Consider the following 18,126-nt stretch of genomic DNA (forward strand, 5'->3'; position numbering starts at 1 on the left):
TTTCAGTAGGCTCCAGCAGGAACTGAGGCCCTTATTCTAGTTCACTCTTTCAGACAAAATATTTCTTAGATGGACAAAACCATGTGCACTGCAGGTGAGGCAGGTGTTACTTGTGCAGAGATAATTAGATTTGGGTGGGGTTTTACACCTGTCTCACCTGCAGTGCACATGGTTTTGTCCATCTAAGAAATATTTTGTCAGAAAGCGTGAACTAGAATAAGGGCCTCAGTTCCTGCTGGAGCCTGGCCAAAAATAGCCCTGTCTACAGTATATAGGTAGACAGTAAATAGGTCATCACCAAAAGGTCGACATGCAAAAGTTCAACATTGACGAAAGGTTGCCATAAGCAAAACATTGTCATAAAAAGGTTGATGCATGAAATGGTCGTTTCATGAGTTTTTCCAAGGGTTTTAAAAAAAATTTTTTGGGACTACATCATACTTTAACATTCACGCAGATTTAGGGATGGCCATCGTTGCCTTTGCCATAGATGGTTGCCATCGATGGCAAAAGTGCAACTGGCCATCGATAGTGTAGTACTATTCAATGGATGACATCAATGTTTTTATATATGGATGGTCACCCATTTTCTTTAATTGATTGGTTTGTTGGTTAATCAAAATATGAGGGCAGGGCTTCACGGGTGTCAGGGGCACAGCTATGCTCAGTGTCCTGGCACCTTGGGGAACAAGCAAAAATTAAACTATTCGTTTAAGCTTGACATCAATGGTGGGAAACCATCTGGTTCTCACCCATCGATGGCAAAACTATTCGACCATAAACCATTGATGATTTATAATCGTCAATGGCCATCCCTACGCGGACTTTGATACGGAATGGTAAATACTCCAAAGCTACACTAATTGGGGGTCCATATTGACAGGAGTCGTCATTGATACAAAAACTTATAAAAAAAACATCACAAATCCTAGAAGCTGGGTACAAAGATGAAGCGTCACTCGCAGATGCTCTCCATAATCGACCATCTGAGTAAACCTATGTTTGTGCAGAATGGCCACATTTACCGAGGCGCCGGCACCGTATTTTCTGTTTACAGGATTATAGCCACAGCCTAAAATACTCTGCAAAAATGGTCGCAACACGCCTGCTTTTTGCCACCACTCGCCGTTACCTCTCTCAAATAGTCCCTGACTGTCAATCACGTTTCAAATACATTCTCACTGTAAGCAACATCGCTGCAGCACCTTGGCCGCTGTAATACAGGCTCACTTTACTAATCACTCAACTCTGTAAATACCGCCATTGTGTACATCTTTGAATCCGGCTCACTATTCATTATGGTTTCATTCCAACATGCACATACCCTCCAACATCTGAAGTGCAAAAACCGGTACAAATTCAGAAAGGGGGCTTGGCCACGCCCCCTTTGTTATATTTACAATGGACAGTTGGAGACCCCAAAAAATGGTACTGTGGAGGGTATGCATACAGTGCGGCAACAAAAGCCATGTTAACTCTTGGCCAAATAGTTACATATTGTAGCAATCTAACTAGAAAAGCATTCTTCTTAAAAATGTATTCTAAAGTGTACAATAATCTGGTTAGTAGTAACAGCATTATTTTGGAGACTGCAGAACACTCTTCGTAAGACAAGCAAACAATATTTATAAAAATGTGATCTTATATTATCAGAGCATCCAAAGAGTACAATAATTATGTACTGGGGCAGACCATATAAAGACTATTTATAAAATCTGACAGACCAGGCTCAACCTAGTGCACTACAACAGATTATACTCGATTGTCTTAACAGAGATGTATCTTGGGAGACCGTAACCATGGCAACTGTCAATGGGTTTAATCCTCCAGCGTTGTATGTGTAAAGCAAATGAACATTGTAGTTATAAGATGCCTGATACATGTACATGTGGATTTAAAGCAGCAGAACACCATTGTTTTATTTTCTTCGGATATCCATCTATTAGCCATGTTCTTGCCTATCCTCCTACTTACCATAATCTCCTTTTCAAATATGTCTACCACAGAGTAAAAGCACTCAGCATACTGTACCATGTTGAAGTGTGTGTGGAGGGAGTGAGGGGGGGGGGGGATATCACATTGAAAATAGAGCTATTAGAGTTCTGAAGACTCTGTGCTCATCCCATCATGTGTCATGTGACTGTGGTTGCCATGGTAGTTACATATTGCTGTGATTTATGAATAATTAATAGAACTCTGAAGAAATAAACTATGAAGATTCTTCTATTAGGATACTTCCCAACATTTTGCTGTGTATATTTAGAACCCTGAACACTGAAGGAGCACGTGGCTGAAAAGGGAATGTGACTTTGTGGAAAGTGGAAGTGGCCTGACAACACTGCCCTGTTTTCATAACCTTGGGGGTTGCTCAGCACTTACAGATATGCTGGTCTGCCCTCAGACCTCCCCCCCCCAATAGTGCCTCCCCCAACTTTGCAGAGCAACTGTGAGATTGCTCCTCCAACTTTGCAGAAGAGCAGTGACAGAGCTAGAAAACCCACCGCTACTGTCCCCGGCCAACCGGAGGGACAACGAGACAGTCTCAAAAAAGTCGGACTGCCCCTCCAAAAGTGAAGTGAAAGTCCTGACAGTTGGGAGGTACGCTTGATTCAAATTATTTTAACATGGGACTGCTGATTTGATGCCATGTCACACATTAAGGTCATTCTATGTTGCTATCTCAGTTCTAGCCCAAACAAAACTAGAGGATTGAAGCAATTTGTGTACTAGCAGTATATACAGATGTAGCCGGGCTAATCGTAGCCAGATCGCCATGGCTGACTCCCATTTGTCACTGGCAAATTTGCACCCGCAGCATGGAATCGCCACACTGAAATATCCCTGCTCAATGCATTTCTATGAGCCGCGAGCGACATGATCGTGCCAATCATCACGGGAGTCGCACTTGGCACAGCAACAGTGAGCTTGGCTACATTTGTATATTTATACATTTGTATATTGAATATGCAATTGGTTGGCAGATCTGTAATACACAGATTGTCCTGAAGTCAAGGTTGCTTAAATCATCACACTTATTTATTTATTACCAGCTTCTTATATAGCGCACACATATTCCGGAGCGCTTTACAGAGAATATTAGAACATTCACATTAGTCCCTGCCCCAGTGGAGTTTACAATCTATATTCCCTACCACTTGTACACGCACACACAGACATTCTAGGGTTTATTTTGTTGGGAGCCAACCTCACTGTATAATTTTGGATTGTGGGAGGAAACCCACGCAAGCACAGGGAGGAATATACAAACGCCACACAGTTAGAGCCATGGTGGGGATCGAACCCATGACCTCATTTCTGTGAGGCGGTAATGCTAACCATTACACCGGCTGTACTGCCCCAAATATGGTTATCAAAGCACATGAACAAACACAGCTAGGCTAAGAGTCCATTAAGGAGAACTGATTCTGTGTGTGTTCAATTTGATATAAATAAAGACCTTCCCTGGAGTCAGATATCCTATTCTCTGCTATAGCCAATTTCCGAAGCTGTAGGTAGCACACAGTACAATGTGATTACTGACTACTGCAGCCCACGCTCTTGTTAAAAATAAAAAAACACCCTGCAAGCATATGAAATGTAAGGTTCATATAGGCTGCTTCTCAGCTATTCAACATAATGTGACATGTACATGTTCCCCTGATCTAGTGCTATTGCTAGTGCAAAAATAACCCAAATCCTGATAGATGACAGTTCAAAATTGGTTTTGGATTATTTTTGTTGCCTTTACCCCAGTGATGGTTAACCCTTACCACTACCTATTAGGGACACTAATGCACATATGTTGTCCTTTCGGGATGTGACTGCAGTTTGAGCGTCGTGCACGCACGCAGGGATTTTCACTCTTCTTCGATTCATAATGAATGAGGCCCATTGACTTTTATGTAGTTTTCTTTCTATGCTTTTATTTCTGATTGATTTTATCCCAATTGTGATTTATTATTTATTATGCAAATTAAATAATAGAGAAACTGGCCAATTATCTATTCACAATTCTTTCTTATGTGATTCGAGACAATAGAGTATTTTCTACAAAACATATGCATATATTCTGATTATGGAGATTCACTGCAATAAAATAGCCTTCTCTGGCAATCACGGTAAGAGCATTTCCACCCTACTGAAGCTGCACATTTAGGGGGAAATTTACTAAGATGGGAGTTCTATTTCATATGGATGTTGCCAGTGGCGTAGCCCCCATCGCCGCCCCGCCAAGCACCCCTACCCCGCGGCTCCGTTCTTCTGCTGAGGACCACCAGAAAATGGCCGCCCCCATACAGCAGACAGTTTCAGAGAACTGTGTGCTATATGGGGGCGGCCATTTTGTGGTGGTCCTCAGCAGAAGAACGGAGCCGCCGGGACCAGCGCGATAGGTAAGGCTGCGGGGGATTGAGGGGGGGTTTAACTATAGCAAAGCAGCCCCCGGCGCCCCCACATGCACAGCGCCCCCCCCGCGTTGGCGGGGGCTGCGGTGCTATAGTTACGCCGCTGGATGTTGCTATGGGCAACCAATCAGGTTCTATCTATTATCTTCTAGAAGGTGCTAAAAAAGAAGTAGATTCTACTTGGTTGCCCATAGCAACATCCCATGTGAAATATAACTCCCACCTTAGTAAATTTACCCTTTAGGGGGGTATTCAATCCCCCACCACTATTTCCGACGGGGAAATAATGGCGGGTGTCTCTTCAATACTGTATTTCCCGACAGCATTGAAGAGACATCTAGGCAGAATGGACCTGACTTTAACAGTACAACGGGCCGAGAACCGGCCAGGGTCATCATTGTCAGGACGTCCCAACAGTGGTGTCCCGGGATTAAATCCCTCCCTTAATCTTATAATACCACCTCATCTAAATGAAGGAACAAGACAACAGTAATGCCATCACCAGCACTGTGTGCGCCCCAACGGAGAGACGCTTTAATTTGCTCTACTGGGCACCCTCTAGTGGCTGCTGGAGAGCACAGCACTTGAATTCCCCTCAGAGAGGTGAGGAGGAGCATTAGCTTTTTATTATATAGGATGGCAGAAACCCCCAATTGGCTAGTATCTATCTTATAGATGTACAAGTGTAGCCTTCAGCCTTTTCATTCTGGTAAAAAAGGAAAATTCAAGGCAAATTCTTCCTTTATAGCAGATATTTTAACAAGCTGCCAATGACCCTCCTTGCTTTCCATCCCCTGAGTTATTGGAGCGCCTTCTTCTGCTCTGGCGGATGCCGTATTCCTATACAGCCCCCACAATGACGGTCCAAATGCTGGACCCTCTAGAAGCTTTGTCTCATGATCTTGTTGTTGCATCCCTGATGTCCTTGAGCGATTGTGGTGACTGAGTAGTACTCTTGGTGCCAAAATGAATAGTAGGGCTCATCTGGGATGGGAAACCCGTCATTGAGCTTAAGGGGTTTATTGGGAAGAAGTATGGTACGGTATGGGGTAGATTCTTTTAAACAAAACCTTTCTACACACTTCTCAGAATAATTTCCAAGTACTCTGATGAATTCACTTTGTCATCTTAATTCACTCCAAAGAGGAGAGTTATCAAATATTGGTGAGAAATAAGGGGAAAAGTTACCACTAGCAACCAGGCTGTACTAGAAAAAGGACAAGTGCTGATTGGTTGCTATGAGCAACTGCTCCACTTTATCTTGCTCCAAGAATAATAATAAATATAATACATTTCCCCTTTCCTTAATTGGGTTTCATGATTTAATAAAAACACAAACTTGAAGAATGGCTACAGAAACAAGTTAACAGGTAGGAACAAGTGGACAAAACCATGTGCACTGCAGGGGGCAGATGTAACATGTGCAGAGAGAATTAGATTTGGGTAAGTAATTTTGTTTCTGTGCAGAGTAAATACTGGCTGCATTATTTTTACACTGCAATATAGATCTCACTTTGAAGTAAAACCCCACCCAAATCTAATTCTCTCTGCACATGTTACATCTGCCCCCCCCTGCAGTGCACATGGTTTTGCCCATCTAAGAAGGATTTTGTCAGAAAGAATGAACCAAAATAAGGCCCTAGGAGAGAGACATGTCATTCTTACTAGGTCTAAGGGGTGAAATATATATAAAACTAGTCTTAAGGCCCATCCGACGGACGGGCTAAAGTTTATGCTTAAAAGGAGCGAACGGCGAATAGCCAGGAGAGACCATAAACTATTAAGTCTGGGCTACCAAAGGCCATGATGTGCTCCCATTGTCTAGCTGTTATCAGGATGGGGGCAGGGAGGTAGCAGGAACTGAATAGGGGGAAGGAAAGAGAGAAGCAGGTAATAGGCGCCTCCCCATGGGAGTAGACCCATACTTAAGGACAGGACAGGTATGGGGGAGGATCAGAGAGAGCAAGAGGGCATGCAGTAAGGATGTTCTTTATCCAGCAAGAGGGCATGCAGTAAGGATTGTCTTTATCCAGCAAGAGGGCATGCAGTAAGGATTGATCAGAGAGAGCAAGAGGGCACGCAGTAAGGATTGTCTTTATCCAGCAAGAACATCCAGAATCCCAAATAGTGAACCAGAAATATTAGGATAAGTATCTGGGGTTAGTTATTTGGGGTATATCTGGGGATATTTATTTGCAATTGTATTCCTTCTTATTCTTTTACTTAATTCCATATTAGGCACCCTGCTACCCTGCTACAAACTCCCAATGTCTCTGTAATTTTATGAATTCAATCTTTAATGCAGCAAGAATTTTATCACATGTTTATATATTATGCCGGGTAACTTTCCCCTAAGGAATAAACGCACCTAAATCAATGCACAGTAGTTTAAGGCCAAACAATAATGGATTTATTATTATTATACTTGCTGCAGCCTTTAGAAAAACAGCAAAGAATTAGGCCCAAAGAATTCAGGCAAGTTGCAAACAATGTCCCCTTTCCCCCCTCCCCCTAATTAAATTACTGAGGGCTTATTTACATAGCATAGCATGCAGATATCATGACAATACCTTCACCTACCCCGCCCACCAGGCAGAGCAAACATTGGCTGCCCAGCAATGTAAACCATATTATTATCATAGTATTATTTATAAGGCGCCACAAGTGTTTTGCAGCGCCGTACAAACATGAAATGTATGATTACAGAGCTGAGTTATTTCAGATCACATGTATAGGGGAATTACATAGTTTTAAGTAACATAATATAATATTGTGCAGCACTGTTATTAGGATATGGCAAAGCATAAGTTTAGATAGGCAGAATGCAAATATGGGAACACATGGTTTTGTTTTTGAAGTTAATATAATGCAATATAAGGCAAGAAAATTCATTATGTGGTGCAATTTTCAGCGTGCAAGGCATCATAGGGGTATAATAGACAGTATTACAAAGATGTTGATGATTGGGGGAATGATAAATGGTAACAGGTTGCATTAAGCTGCAGTCAGTAATATAATATGGTGTCACATACAAATTAGTAAATTCATTGTTACATGCGTGTATGTACAATAAGAATAGTAGTACAGGAGATTAATAAGTGAATTCATTACGGTTGTGCATAAGCATTTTACTTCATATTAGACTTTTATATCTTTGGCAGATCCAAACTTACTGTTATTTCATGAAAAGCGCTGGGTTAATCTGCTGCTGTATACAAAATCTGTTGCTGTTTAGAATTTTGTTAAGTCAATTAATGTATAAGAAGTAATGAATATAATTAGGGCACAGGGGTGGAACCATAGTTCTCACAGCAACTAAGTTTATAAGTTAAGTTTTTAAGGGGTACATGCTTGGCCTTAGCAGGGAAGTAATACTGCTGACGCTGGGTGCAAAGTAGATGGGCCCTTTTAACAGATTATACATTAAAAAATAAATAAATAAATGGGTGCACACATAACTGCACAGTACAGGTAACCAACCGCTCAGTGCACGTTAGCTTGCCAATTAGGCGGAATGTGATGGAAATTCGGAAAAGGAATAAGCAAAGCAGAATAATCACAGTAAAATGAAAGTCATTTTGTGTGACTTGGGTGGTAAACAGCTTAGTGAAATGTCCAATGCCAACGGGGCTTCATGGGATGTTACAAATTTCCATGGGGGTAGCTATACAGTCACTTGTATATGGATAGAGGCAGGGTAGGAAAGGGAAAAAGGAGAATGCATGGAGGTGGCATTATAGGATTATTGCTCAGGTTTGGGAGGCGGCATGCTGCAACGTATTTACACACAGAACAAACTAACATGCTTTATGTCACCTCGCAGTGCAACCCTTCCTCTTCCACATGCAGATGTCTAATGATCGGAGGAGGTGGGCAGGCTGATGACCCTGACGGACGCTGAGCTATGGCAATGCCGAAAGCGTAGTATGCAAACGGACTCTTTCTTGACAGGAATGAGTTCTAGTGTGGTGGCAAAATGATGGTATAACCAGGTTCCAATGGCCCATACATTGTATGTGCATAAAGTATTGTATTGCCATAGCGAAGAAAGCATTAGTGACAGCGCCACGGAGCAGCTGCCGGTCAGTCGGAGACGTGTTAGCGCAGGGAGTCCAAAGCGCATGCCGAAAGGCCAGGTCATGGGAAATTCAGGCTCATCCAACACCTGTCATTCCCAGCAGAAAAATCAGTGAACGACGCCTTGGAAAAGCAACAGTGCAGCGTCGCTTACCAGTCTTTTCAAGAGGCGCTCAGAATAGTGCGCAGCTGCGGGGTACGGGCCCAATTGGGGAAGATATCGAATCAGCATTTAGGCTCCTCCCCCTTCACCCATATAGTCACGGATTCATGGGACTAAAGTTCAAGGGCAGTTATTATGTGGATCTATGCTTACCCATGGATGGCGCCAATTTTGAAAAATTCAGCACGTTCCTGCACTGGTGCGTTGAGGTGGGGACAGGCTGCAGGACATTTGCGCACCATCTGGAGGACTTTCTAAGGGTCAGCCAGGCGAACACTGACACATGCGAGCGTTTGTTAAAATCCATGTAGGCGCTGTTCCACACTTTTGGGGTTCCCATAGCAACGGAGAAAACAGAGGGGCCTATGAACAAACTGCCGTATCTGGGAATAGAAATAGATACCACCGACAGGCTGTGTAGGTTACCAGAGGACAAGGTTGCTGGCATTATGAGGCAGACTGGGGAGCATGCCAGAGCAGACAAGATTACACTGAAACATCTCCAATCATTGCTGGGGTCACTGAATTTCACAAGCAGGGTTATCCCAATGAGCAGAATCTTCTGCCGACCAGGGCTGGCAACAGAAATCTTGGGGCCTGGTACACTGATATATCTAGGGGGCCCAATACCCCGCCCCCTTGAGCAGAACATTGTTAGTATTATGCATATTAAACATGTTTTTTATTGTTACAAAGGAAATAGAATTAATATTCACTAATATCGGAGTGAGGTTCCAGTCAAGTACCCAGGAATCCAGGCAGGTGCCTTTTAAACCATTGTTAGGCACTGCACTGACACAGCCATGCTTATAGCCCCCGAGTCCCTCAGAACCTTGGGGTCCCTCACAAGCTTGAGACCCGGTACAAGTGACCCCCCCCCCTGTCGCCTGCCCTGCTGCCGACAACTGGAAAGGGCCACAGCAGGGGTAAGAAAGCCGCATCATCCGATTAAGCTGACAACAGAAATCAGAGAAGGCATGTTGATGTGGGAAACATTTCTAAGGGAATTTAATGGTATTCGCATCTCTCCGGCACCGCCTGAGGCTGCAGCTGTACACCGATGCAGCAGGGTCTTGTGGTTTTGGGGCATATCTCGTGGGAGAATGGTGCGCATCCCAGTGGCCGCAGAGCTAGGTCGGAGCAGGGCTGACAAGGAACATGCTGCCGCTAGAGCTATTCCCGATCATAGTAGTGTTGGAGTTGTGGGGTAACAGGTTAGCCAACAAGGAAATAACCTTCTGGTGTGACAACATGGGGGTGGTTCAAGCAGTCAACAGGCAGAGTGCCTTCTCCCCACTAGCGATCAACCTGATAAGGCATTTGGTATTGGTTTTCCTGCGGCACAACATTAACTTTCGCGCCAAGCACGTCCCAGGGGTAGATAACATCAGAGCGGATGCCTACTCAAGGGGAAAGTTGGAAGCCTTTAGGGAAGCGGCATCACATGCGCAGCCGCAAGGTTTAACATGTCCACCGCATTTATGGAAGGTTGTCAAGATGGCATGAACAAGCTGGTGAAAGACTCGTTAGCGCCTGTGTCAGGGAGAAGCTGCAGCTCATGGCGGCAGTAAAGGGCGCATGCAAAGAGCTTGTTAAGGCAGTGATGCTCAGAGAGGCATTCGCAACACCCTTCAGGAACAGGGGTCTCCAGCGGTCTGTTTTCTTTACAGGAGGAAAATGGGGACTCCCAGAACAGGGTCCAAGGGTGAGATACGGTGGGGAAGCAGTTCAGTTCAGGAGCAGAGACGAGCGTGCAGATGGTTACATGTAGGTTCTAGATTAATAGGGCGAGGGAAGGTCACGGTGAGGTGGCGGGCTATGGTTCTAGGAACCTAGCGTTGGCGGAAGTACTGCGGGCCAGCCAAAGTTTGGCGCCAGGAAACGGAGGCACCCCAGAAGAGGGGGTGCAAGATCCAAGGCCTGGCGTCGAGGGGGGCAATTGGGGGGCCCCGGGCGGGTACAGGTTTCAGTTGCGAGAAGGGGCCCCCCTCCCCGGGCGGCTTGATTCAGTTACGTTGGAGGGCTGGTGGACCGCAGTGCTATCTTTGCCACCTAAGCGAGTAAGATTATATTTGTAATCTGATTAATAAATGTGACCTTTAATTCGCCAAAATAAATGACTCAGTTTGATTATTCCAGGTGAAGGGAAAAGGGAGGGGCGGTTTCAATGGTGGGTTTCTTAGTCTGTTAGGGTTAAAAGAATAGCGGGAGCATCAGACGCTCAGAGGTTTAAAAGGAGCGAACGGCGAATAGCCAGGAGAGACCATAAACTATTAAGTCTGGGCTACCAAAGGCCATGATGTGCTCCCATTGTCTAGCTGTTATCAGGATGGGGGCAGGGAGGTAGCAGGAACTGAATAGGGGGAAGGAAAGAGAGAAGCAGGTAATAGGCGCCTCCCCATGGGAGTAGACCCATACTTAAGGACAGGACAGGTATGGGGGAGGATCAGAGAGAGCAAGAGGGCACGCAGGAAGGATTGTCCCACCCACCCACCCTTGGACGAAGAAGGAGCAACATCCAAACAGCATCTAGTTACAGCAGAGATAGTCTTAACAGAAACAGAAGTACTGCGGGCCAGCCAATGTTTGGCGCCAGGAAACGGAGGCACCCCAGAAGAGGGGGTGCAAGATCCAAGGCCTGGCATCGGAGGGGGCAATTGGGGGACCCTGGGCGGTGCTAGATACAGCAGAGATTGTCTTAACAGAGGCGGAAGTACTGCGGGCCAGCCAAAGTTTGGCGCCAGGAAACGGAGGCACCCCAGAAGAGGGGGTGCAAGATCCAAGGCCTGGCGTCGAGGGGGGCAATTGGGGGGCCCCGGGCGGGTACAGGTTTCAGTTGCGAGAAGGGGCCCCCCTCCCCGGGCGGCTTGATTCAGTTACGTTGGAGGGCTGGTGGACCGCAGTGCTATCTTTGCCACCTAAGCGAGTAAGATTATATTTGTAATCTGATTAATAAATGTGACCTTTAATTCGCCAAAATAAATGACTCAGTTTGATTATTCCAGGTGAAGGGAAAAGGGAGGGGCGGTTTCAATGGTGGGTTTCTTAGTCTGTTAGGGTTAAAAGAATGGCGGGAGCATCAGACGCTCAGAGGTTTATGCAATTCTTGTTCCACCTACCCTTCCCAACCACAGCAGGGCAGAAGCTGCTGCAGCAGCCAGACCAAGTCTCCAACTATCCACCTACCCTTCCCATCCACAGCAGGGCGGAAGCTGCTGCAGCAGGCACAGCAAGTCTCCAACTATCCACCTACCCTATACTTTTCCCTGTGTGTTTTTATTTAAACATTCTTTTTACAGGTGAACTACAAGTCCAAAGGGGCCCATTAATGCCCTGCATGCTGGGATTTGAGGTTTGCCAAGTGTAGGGGTCTTCCATATTTCTGAAACCAGCCCCAGACTCTTGTACCGGTCCTGGTTCCAAAAATATGGGGGACAAAAAAACTGGGGGTCCCCTGTATTTTGGAATCTGCATCGGGCTCCAACAGCCTGTGGTGTCATACCACATCCGAGAGACACTTTATATGTAAGGTCCCCCGGCCGTACCATGCTCACTGTGGCTGTTCAGCCCTGGACAAAGTACCTAGGGGAGTGCCCCCCCCCCCATGCCTCCCCCCGCATGCTGGGACTTGCAGTTCACCTGTAAAAAGCAATGGTTTGTTTTTATGTGTATCAGCCTGGCGTCCACCCCCCAGGGATGCCGGGGACAGCCCTGGGCTTCAGCTCTGGACGGGTGAAGCCTGATGGGGGACTCCTTCATGGGGGGGGGGGGGGGGCACTCCCCTAGGTACTTTGTCCAGGGCTGAACAGCCACAGTGAGCATGGTACGGCCGGGGGACCTTACGTATAAAGTGTCTCCCAGCTGTGGTATGACACCACAGGCTGTTGGAGCCCAATGCAGATTCCAAAATACAGGGGACCTCCAGTTTTTTTGTCCCCCATATTTTTGGAACCAGGACCGGTCCAAGAGTCTGGGGCTGGTTTCAGAAATATGGGAGACCCCTACGCTTTTTGTCCCCCGTATTTTTGGAACCAGGTCTGGCTCAATGAGCCCAGGGATGGTTGTTATGCTCAGGAGTGGGGACCCCACGCCATTTTTTTTTGATAATTTTAACTTTTACACTTTATTTTTTAAGACAGAACCATGCACAGATCTAAATGATCACTTTTTGAAGCATAATACATCTGGCCCTAAAGCCTATACATTTTCCCCCATGTTACCTGTGCACCATAAAGATTTTATGAAAACATGACCTGTTGTGGGTCGTGAGAACCAGACTTTTTAAAACACTCCTTTAAATTGACAGGTCAGTGGCTACAAATAAAGACAAATCATACTGTACATCACAGCTTCCAGCTGTACTTAATACCCCTCATTGCGTTAATGGTGTGAGAATTTCGTAAAGTGTAAATGAAAATATACTTCAATAAATAGATCATACAAGGTTCACAGAATGAAACATATGGTATTTAACAATAATAGAACCACTATGCGCTTTGTTACACTTGTGACTGAGTTCACAGTGTCAAAGGAACAATGCACTGGGATGCATACTATTCCAGGAATCTGGTAAACATCCATTAGCATGTCATTATATAGACACTGCGCACTGTGTACTGTATATCAGGAGGCTGGCACTGCAGCTTTTTAGCAGATTTCACAATAATATACATTAGATGTTACAATCTGAATACGTATGTCTACATGTTCTATCAGTTCATAAAACCAGCCCCCATGCAGACGCCCGAGTGTTAGAGCCCTCATTAGGTGCATTTAATCCTCACTGACATCTTCTGACGTTGACCCAATAATGTCAAAAAATGACATGTTACAAGATTAATACCTGGCAGACACGGGCATCACGAATAATATTACCAGGCGAGACTATTCCTGATATCCTGATGAAAATATACAGAAAAATACTTCTCTTTTAATGTGTACACTTGAGATACTTTTTAAAGCAAACGGAAATTCTTGAACTGTGATTAGTATACTCTGTACGAATCTGAGTGTGATTAAACACAAAGCCACAATCGATCTGTCATAACAGAACCAAAAAGTAGGACAATAAACAGCCGAGGCGCTGGATGCTGCCAAAAGTCGGACATATTTTTTAAAGCGCCAGTCATTTACAAGACATAGTCTTTCCTTGTAAATGATTGCGGCTTCAAAAAATGTCCATGTACAACCGTGTTTGAAAAATGATAGTTATGAACTCATTGATTATCACTGTCCATTTTTCACTTTTTAAGGCTTAGTACATCTCTCCCAAGGAGAGAGCAGACTGAAAAGGATGGTAGACTGCGCTCATTGATGACAGAGTGAGGAATTAAAAATAGTATTTTAATTATACAAATAGCATGCTATAATAAACATATAAAATGCAAGGTACACAATATAAGGTACACAATATAAAAGAGGGAAAAGGGGGAGGGCAAGGATGTTTTAAAATAGCTGCGTCCACTGTTAGAGTGATATCACCTTACTTTGAGTCCACAGTCCAATGGATAACCGTTGAAATGAGGAGCAGATGGATGTATCCAAACCTAACCGCGGCGGTACTCAAATGTGGTTTTCTTCCAATTGCAGTAGGGGGTAGCGATCCTCCCAACTTGGATTAGAAATTATGGTTTAGTATCCGCTGTAGGACCCTGGGTGGGTATTAGATAGGCGGCTTGCCTTCAAGAGGTGAGTGCCTCACTCCAGGTCAGTAGGGCCGGTGGTGGTAAGCAAGTGGAAATCTCCAAACGGTTCTCAGTGGAAATAGGTGGCAGTGGAGGGCAGCGTTTTGTGGTGGGCAGTTAGGAGCCTGGGCCAAGGCTCCTAACTGCCCACCACAAAACGCTGCCCTCCACCCAGGGTCCTACAGCGGATACTCAACCATCATGCTATTTGTATAATTAAAATACTATTTTTAATTCCTCACTCTGTCATCAATGAGCGCAGTCTACCATCCTTTTCTTGCATATTTTCTATAGGGATTGACACCCCCTTTTTATTGACAGCCGCTAGCGGAAGCCACTCATACAGGCACCCCTACAGTTACCTCGGTAACTGACCCCCAATTTTTCTCTAGAGAGCAGACTGAAGCTGTTGACCAGCATTTTTAAATGCACTTAAAACGCCACTTAACTGCAGGGTTGCCTAACTGACCCTCTCCATGAGGGAGATAATGCCCAGTTCCTGGACTTCCCTGGTAATGTATGATTGCCATCACCTGTGGGGAGCTAGGTAATTGAGAAGAAATGTGTTACACCACAGGTGATGGTAATCATACATTGCCAGGGAAGTCCAGGAACTGGGCATTTTCTCCCTCGTTGGGAGGGTCAGGTAGGCAACCCCCAACCCTGCTTTACTGCAATGCCAGTTATTATCAAACTCCCAGATACCTTGAAAACGACACATGCCTTGGTCTGTCGGACAGTGGAACAACCCCTTAATCTGAACATTTGGGTAGTAAATCCAAATTGAAAACAATTTTACATGATATCATTGCCTTGCACCTCTGCACCCACCATCTTGAACTTGAACTTCCACCCCTGACTCACCTTTATAAAACGTGAGTGAGTGAAAGTATAAGAATACAATAATTGTACCATGTATGGGCACCTTAAGTTTTACATGATGCAATGGTCTTACATCCCGTTCCAAACCAGCACTAAAGCTGGGGAGGTTTCTCTACTTGTTTCTGAATGCCTGGAACACCACAAGCAAAAATACTAGCGGCTCTGCTCACTTGCTGGATAAGAGGTGGGAGGTCTGTGCAGGTAGATCCATTGATAGTAGGTTTGGCATAAGAATACTATTTTCACCACCACAGCCACCATATGGTCCCAAGTATAAAATCTCCAGAGCCTCCAAACCAGGGATAGCTTGGTACAGGGATTTCTGTCTGCCTGATCTAGATTCCCAGACACAGTTTATCCATTCACCTTCTAGTTTAGGACGATGCAGGCAGTTGATTGCATTTAAGCTTTTAAAAATTCCTTCAGGTTCCTGAGAGATGATATCCCAGCCGTGTGTATGCAATCCAAATGGCAGCAGCCTGGGATCCCCAATGATCCATTACTTAGGGGATGTTCCTGTGTGACGCCGCATGTGACACTGCAGACACTTTTAAATGATTTTCTGTTGTGGTTAAATGTTAATATTCCGTATTTAAAAATAGAATGTATCGGATTTGCGGTAAAATGGTTCATAATCTTGTCATTTCATTTATCCTGGTACATGTAATCCATTGGTTGTGCTGTGTTTAGATATTTACGCTAAATATTATACAGCTCTGATGATTTAATGTGCACTTGTAAAACAAAATCCTTTCATTCCGCACAGCAGCCAAGAATCCAGAACACCACAACACAGGACAATGCTGTGACACTGATTCCCAGGCCTGTGATCTGGTTATGTAATGGCGTGCACTTCCCTAACAGTAGCAGCATTATGAAGCGTTGTGTAAAGCAGCTTGGGTACACACTGTAAGATGTGTTCTGTAACTCCGGCATCACTTCATTAGCACTATAATGAGCATATAGATTTTTGAATACACTTTTCTCACGCTGCGCATTTGGCGACTGGTACCTGGTTGGTCAGAATATGTAGAGTTCTAATTTGTTTTCTCCCTCGCGTATGCGCACGGGAGAGCGATGTGTGCCTAATGCGCATGTGCATTTCTACGCATGTGCATGCGCTGGGTGTGAACTACAAGTTTGCCATCTCATTCACACCCACCAGTGCGGGCGGGGCGGCGGATGGACACGCCCATGGGAATGCCCAGTGTTTCATGGGTCCCTTGTTATTGAGGCAGTGACGTGGCTGCCGGGGGCGGCAGTTAATATCTCCCGATATACTGCCCATCCTGTCCACGTATAGGGCGCATGCAAACCTAAGGCACCTGAGAGTGCCTTAGTTTTGTGTGTACGCTCCACATCATTCGATGGTCAGCAACCATCAAATGATGTGGTCCTCGCCCTCTAAGCTGCAAGCAGAGGTTTAAGCAAAACATCCAGTGACAGCTGTGTGCTTGAATTCAGCGAGGGGAGGGGGTGGACATCAATGAGAGCTTCGCAGCGTTGCCAGTGAAATAGTATAACCTCCAGAATTCCTCACATTACTAAAGATATTAACATTTCAGGAGGCCTTTGGGGAAAGTGAATAATATTATTAAAGAGTTCTATAGACTCAAGTCAGAAGGGAGGGAGAGAAGAAGACTTGTTTATATCCTCTATATAGGCCTACAATAGAAGAACTGTCAGTGCAGGGTCAGAGGGACATCATTCTGGGGAATGTATGGGATTGGTACTAAATCCCAGCGGTCGGAATCCCGGCGTTCAAAATCCTGACGCCGGAATCCCGACCGCAGAAATCCAGACAAGGGGGGGACATGAATCACCACGCAGCGGGCCCGGTGCCTCGCTATGCTCGGCACACAAGAGGGAGAAAGTGTCGGGATTTTGGTGGTCGGGATTCCGGCATCAGGATATTGAATGCCGGGATTCCGACCGCCGGGATTGTAACTGCATCCCGAATGTATAATGTGGGTAGTTAGCAAGGGAATATCACAATTATTGGGCGTATTCCATCCGGGATTCTGACTGTCAGAAAGTCCTGACAGTCAGAATCCCAGGTCGTTTTGTTTCATCCACCGGTAACTCGACAGCCTGAATTCAATGTTCCGGCTGTCGGGTGTTGGAAAGTCCTGAAATCAGCAAAAACCGCCACAAATTGTAGAAAAATGTCCGTGAATTTGAAATTCCAAGGCCGTTTCTGACTAATCAGATCCATCTTTTCAAAAAGTAGGTTCTGGCCCCCTTCAATGCTGTCGTTAACAGCTGCATTGAATAGGTGAGTGCCCATATTTCCCCTGTCGGGAAATATCCCCACAGATTGAATACCACCCTATTCTGTGGAACCAGTTTCCCATCGTAGGCACTATTGTGAATTATTATTGACAGTCAGTAGGTCAACAGTCGACTACTATTGGTCAACAGTGAAAAGGTCGACTCAAAAGCTGACATGCACAGTGTCGACGGGAAAAAAGATCGACACACATAAAGACAAAGAAATGGTTGACATTTTCATGTGCCAACTACTGCCATGTCGGCCGATTGCTCATATGTCGGCCGATGGCAATATCGACCTAATGCATGTTGACATTTTAGCCTTAACAACTTTTTGCAAGTCGACCCATATTGACTGCCGACCTAATTACCAACTGAAACCAATTGACACAGATTTAGAAATCAATCCTTGAGGATTACTTTAAATTCCCTTTCTGTAGAAATCTGAGACGTCAAAGCTACATGGTAACATAAAGGTCATTATTTATCCTTTGTCCTGTTTTACCAGTGAGCTCAGCCAAATCATTGTGTGCAAAGAGCTGAATTTACAGAGCAGACCTTTCTGCTGACACACTGCAAATAGCCTTTACTCAATCAGCGAGATTTCATGTCTTAAGGGCCAAACTTGTGATATATGTTTACTGGT

General features: G+C 45.0%; 1 protein-coding gene across 1 annotated transcript in view; it reads right to left on the bottom strand.

The window, feature by feature from the left end:
* ARHGEF4 (Rho guanine nucleotide exchange factor 4) overlaps positions 1-18,126 on the bottom strand; it is a 174,738-nt gene that overhangs the window by 45,449 nt on the left and 111,163 nt on the right. The gene's annotated exons all lie outside the window — the stretch shown is intronic.

This window comes from Crinia signifera, chromosome 3 (assembly GCF_055691185.1).
Source record: "Crinia signifera chromosome 3, ASM5569118v1, whole genome shotgun sequence".
Classification (NCBI taxonomy): domain Eukaryota; kingdom Metazoa; phylum Chordata; class Amphibia; order Anura; family Myobatrachidae; genus Crinia; species Crinia signifera.